This window comes from Tetrao urogallus, assembly GCF_951394365.1.
Source record: "Tetrao urogallus genome assembly, chromosome: 2".
NCBI classification, from domain to species: Eukaryota; Metazoa; Chordata; class Aves; order Galliformes; family Phasianidae; genus Tetrao; species Tetrao urogallus.
The window spans coordinates 46,092,568-46,098,619 of NC_136814.1; positions in this window are offsets into that span (position 1 = coordinate 46,092,568).

The following is a 6,052-nucleotide window of genomic DNA, read 5'->3' on the forward strand; positions in this document are numbered from 1 at the left end:
AATCCTTTAAAATCTCACTACCTTAAGTTATTCCTTACAGCTTTAGCAACCTATCTGAGGTAAGGGACAAAAATGTCTGTATTCTTACAGTATTTTACTTAAAAGCTGCATCTCCTTAGAATTATTCTAACTCTGCTTGTTTTGTACTTCTGAGGTTAAGAAAAAAAAGTGTTGACATCAACTAATAGGAAAGAATTAGATAGCAAAAAATAAAAAAAAAAAAAAATTAAAAAAATGACATAATTAGCAAGAGCACAGCAAGCAGTGCTGGGAGCAACAGAGAGGTCTGGCAGAAATTAGGAAGGACCAGAATGTGACCCTTTGCTTCAATGCTTCTTTACTTCTTTTCTCCTCCCTGAAAGACAAATTTTGTATCTCATACACTGAACACTTTCCATTAATACATAATACATTACTCTTGCATAAATAAGAGAGGGGAGGGGAGACTTTATTGTGGCCTTTCAATATTTGAAAGGAGTGCATGAACAGGAGGGAGAACAACTGTTTACAGGAGTGAATAGTGATAGGACAAGGGAGAATGGTTAATGGTTTTAAACTAAGACAGGAAAGGTTTAGATTAGATATTAGGAGGAAGTTTTTCACTCAAATGATGGTGACACACTGGAACAGGTTACCCAAGAAGGTTGTGGATGCCCCATCCCTGGAGGCACTCAAGGCCAGGCACGATGTGGCTCTGGGCAGCCTGGTCTGGTGGTTGGTGACCCTGCACATAGCAGGAGCAATGATCATTGTGGTCCTTTTCAACCCAGGCCATTCTATGATTCTGTGATTCTATGATTCTATGAAACAACTAGGCTTGCTGGTTCTGGAAGTTAGAAAACACAGTCTTTTGCACAAATCCATTTTAGCTGATGCATATTATCTATAAAGTCAGTGGGAGATAGAGGTAAATCACTAAAATTCACTAATCTTAATAAAGACGTCATCTGTCAGGCACTCTGGTCTCGTAACGTCATTAAAGCAGCAAGCCTTTATTATCCTGATGCTCAGTCAGGATAATACCCTAGTCATCCATAAGGAGTCCTTGAACACGTCTTCTCCATTAGATGCCAGTGCACACGTGCACTTGAGCACCAGACCTCTTTTCATCTGGAGCTTTTCACAAAGCATGCGTGGTGATACATAATGCAAAGCTGACAAGGCTGCCAGTGTCCTTTAAAAAAAATAAGAACGAAAAGATAGTCTGAAGTGAAAAATTGAAATACTTTCACAGTTCTGAAAAGAAGGAGAACTTCAAAAAAGATTTTCAGAAAGTAATATTTTGGCCGCACTCCAAAGCATTTCAGAGCTGACTGCCAAAGGATTAAGTCTCCAGTAAGATAAAAATATCTATGCACACACATACACACAAAAATATCCAATATATATCTAAAATCCTGTTCAAACAATATTAAATGATTCAAACTGGCACAACTGGGAAAACTGTAAGAGAAGCTGTCAATCCTGTGATAGCAATATTGCTTTGTCCTTGTGCCTGAGGTCTGTGGAAACTTCACCAAAGTGAGGACCTGGTGAAAACCCAAGCTCTGAGCACGTCTCCTGCCTTGCTACCACAACACTATAGACATCTCTTCCAGTAAGACTTATAACTGCTATGCAAATGTAAGCCAGATGTATAGTCTGAGTTTATTTCTTAATTGATTTGGATTTGCTAAATGTGTTCTGAAGTCAGCTGTTGCTTTTCTCACTACCCAGTTCCTGGTGCCATTTTTCTATGACACTTGTGAAAAAACCCTGTTGGCCTGGAAAGGGGCTGAGAAACACAGATACCAGCAGTACCAAAGGGATTCTGTTTAGAGGCAGAGGTGGTTCTTCCATTTGTAAAGATGAAGCTACGTAGCAGGTGTGAGTGTGGTTGTGGTGACTAATCCAAGTCTTTGGGTGGAGCATGTAACTGCCCAGCTTGGCTTGTTTCTGGGTTGTTTTGCCCCTTGGTGTCACATCACCTTATTCTTTATTAAATTGCTGTCCTCTGCACCTGTGAGAGAGCAAGCATGGATTTAGTGAAGGGAAGGAGGTAGGACTGACGAGGCAATACTTCTTCCTTCCTACTAAATATTTTACTGGAAGTTTCATGCCACCCAATGATTTGTAAGTCAAATGATGATTTAATAAAATGCTGGAACCTGATGGGGGCAGGCAGGATGTCCACACTAAATACCTTGCATAGAGCAACTGAGATGAGACAAGAATAAGAGCTGAACTTCACCATTTGATATATAAGGCTGATAAAATAATAATTATTTCTATAGGTGAACATTATTTGTAGCCAAGAATATTCTGAATATTCAACAACAGGCAGTGTTCTGCAATCTGAGCTCTTCTGTTGTGAAGCACAGTGAGCAATTTGAGAGAAGCTGCTGGTGCAGGCAGCACAGCTTGATGATCCTTGCACTGGTAAGCGCCTCTTGTCAAAGGAACACAAAGGACTTTTCTACAGCTGCTTGTAACAACAGCAAAGAAAGAGGAAAGAGTGGCTTTCGGGAGATTTGAATTTCACATTTTTTCCCAGTAATCTAGATTATTCCAAATAATTTATTTAGATTTTCTGTGAAAAGTGTCATAGGAGGAATTCTGTCAGGATCAAAATATAATAATATGCATAAGACAAAATGTTAAACATGAGCTTAGCAAGGCTTGTACTCATTTGGTGAAGGCTGGATCAAGGTCTGTGACTAAAATGCATACAAACGGAAACCAGAACTTTCTGTTTTGGTGATTTTACAAGAGGTGAAGGAATACATTCAAGGGAAGATTAAGAGCAGTCTGTGAAATAGTAACACTTGGAGATATTGCTGCATTGCTTCACCACCTTGTAATGCGATAGGACACATGATAGCTAGAAAAAAATTAAATGAGAGGACCGGTAAATCAGAAAATTCTCCCTGGCTCCAGGCCAAGCAGACCACTGGCTGCTCCATTAAAATGTTTAATTGTAGAAATCCATGTGTATGTCCAGAGTTCCAATGTGCACAGGGGAGAGAATGTCTGCGGGTAGAACTGCTGAGAAATTCGATTAATTTGAGGAAAGATAATTTTCAGTGCAATTCCTTAGTACTGAGGAACTCCATCTTATATGGAGAAACAACCAGTGTTTCACATTAGAGTGGTTTCATTATTAGTCTGATGACATCTGTAGTGTGCATTCTTTGAGCTTCCTTTTTCCTCTGTAGACAAAGCCTCATATGTAGACATGGGCCTTCCTGATATGCCATAGTTTTCTTTCCCACCTTATATGTAGCATGAAGAAGGCATGTTGCATTTCTATCTCACCATTTGCAGTTATTTTACAGAGTCTGTGGAGGCTGTATGGATTTAGCAGAAAATAAAAGTCAGCAAAAATCTGTGGTACATAAGAACCTGTAAGATGCTTGTGATCTTTGCGTTAACACTTGGAAATTGTTTTCTTATAATGACAGTATTGACAGTATATTAGCTAGAATACCCTGTTTTGAGGAGACAGAAATGAATTGGTTTTGGATATTAGCTTAGAGGTGCTGGAATCCTCATGTATTGTTGGCTATATTTTCTAAACTGACACATGATGGTGAGAACTACCAAGGCAAATATTACATGTCCTGTCTACAAACCGCATAATGAGTCAGGAGAAATACATTTTCCATTTTACATTTTCCTTTTAGTCTAAGAAGTGAAATTTCAAAATATTGATGTTATTTAGATTAAATAATTCAAAAAATCGCTCAGTATAACAAAGAAATTTATTAGCATTCTGTTTTAATGCTAGACTCGTTGAAAGTGAATGAGCTTAACGTGCTCTCATTTGGATTCAAATTCAAGCATTTAATTTTTGATTCAGCAACTCCATTATTTTAGTGCTCAGATTAAAAAGAACTGTAGAGGTCAGAATTTGGCTTCTGCTTAGCTATAAGGCAATTTCATGGATGGAAATTTCATGGATGCCTCTTTCTAGAGAAAGGCACAGATCTCAGTGGGCTGTCAATAAAACACTGTTTCATTTGAATGTTCAGCTGTCAAAATTTTTTGTCCCTATGACGTCAGTTCAGTAGACTGCAACGTTAATATGAAAATGCTACTGATCAAAGTACATGTGTGATTAACAGTGACGGGAACTATTGTTGCAATTAAGTGCCAGTGTCCTCTGAATGCCAATTCCAAATATGGGCGCAGAAAGAATTTAAAACAGGATTCAAAGAGCATAGGGTAGCAAGTAACAAAAATATCTTCTTTTATAGAAAAAAAGGTCATTGGCTTTCACACACCAACTCCTAGATGTACACAGAATCTGAGTTCACCCACGTTCCTAGTTGTGTTTCTTCCCTCTGTGCTACCCTAAATGACAATTTCCTCTTGTGGTTGGAAGTTGATTTTTCAGATTCCACCCATGGTTTGGGTGTAGAGAAAGTCTGCTTCAGGTCAGAGGGCGGCAGGTTCCAGATTAGTGTCACTGAGCCCTCCTTGCCAAGCATCCCCTGCAGCATGGAGGTCCAGAACACCACGTGTGTCAGATCTTGCTTCTTTCTGAGTACCTGAGGTTAACCACTCTCAGGGGATCTGCTTTTAGTGTGGGTGGCACCATCTAACTTTTCATAATTAATTTTGTTCCCATCACAATCACTGGGCAGAACCAGCCAGAAGCCTTCAGAGCACACTATCTGAAGCTAAGAAGCACTGTAGGCCAAGTATTAAGCAGAAGAATGTAGCAGGCAGGCAGTTTCCGCCCAGGAAGGGGTGCAGAGGTCCTCAGCAAATCAGACCTTATCTGTGGCCATGCTACAGTTCCTTACTGTCCAAAAGAGAGGTGTCATACTCAGGCTGCCCTTGGATATGGTTCCCGGACAATGCTGGCCCATGCCCAGTGATTGTTAGGATGACTCCTGTGCCAAAAACAAGCCGGGACAGTACAGTGTGAACAACGAAATGGTACTGTCTATGCTTAGGTTCCTCAGGCAGGTGAGGGGCAGGTCATCCTTGCTCAGATAGGTGATGAGGCGGGGTGATCTTTGCCATTCCAGATACAGGGTCATCTGCCATGGCTCCAAGCCAGGATGCTCCTAGACTTCTATTTCTCATTTTCTCTTCCCTTAGTACAGGACAGCTACATCCGTTTTTTCTCCTTAATGTCTCTCAGCACAAACAACTCCACAGGAATCTCAGCCCTACTCAGAACCTATTGAAATCAATGTCTTGCTGGTAAAAAACAAGTTACCAAAGCACTGGCTGCTGCTCAGTAATGTCAGGAAGTGATTCCAGATGTACAAGATTGTCTCTTTTAAAAGTGCCAAGCAAGAGATGGAAGCCAGAATTTAAAGGTGTGCTGAGTAAAATACATTGCAGATTACATTCAAGAACTTCCACAGGAGACTGAATGAACTGTAGCCTTGTCAGAGCCTGCTAGACAGAAAAATTGAGCTGCTTGTAAACTGCTGTATAAAGGAAGTTTCAAAGGAAATTGAAGTCTTTCTCATGCTGAAAAGCTATGTGAAACTATTTCATTTACACTGGCCAATATGTGAAAAAGATAATATCCTTAAAATTTCCAGAAGTTTTCATATTAAATGTTGTTGAAATGACATCTTCCTTAATTTTTTTTTTTTTCATAAGGAAAAAAAAAAAACAACTGACCAGCTCATGGAGTTATTTATCTTTGATATTAGTTGACTCGAGCCTGGCAAACAAAGAAAATGCAAAAATCACTGTGGCAGACTGAGCACAGAACTGCAACTTATTAGTGGTTGGAACATGATATTCTCTGCTTTGCTCAGCATTTATCCCCATGCTCAAAATCAAAATTTATTTCTGCTTAATAACTGGCCTTTTTCAAAGGATACATGACAATAGGTATCAGCTGCAGTGAAAAATTCAGTGAAAGGTTGCTGGAAGCTGCAGCAGATAGCAACACCAATCCACAGATTAACGCTTCAGTGTTACTATTCTTTGGGCTGTGCAGATGGTTGTTTGCGTTTTGCCTGCCTTTTTATGGCCCTAGTTTCAGGCACTATCTATGCCTTATCTCATTTGCATCATTTTCATTGAGAATAAAGGCATTTAC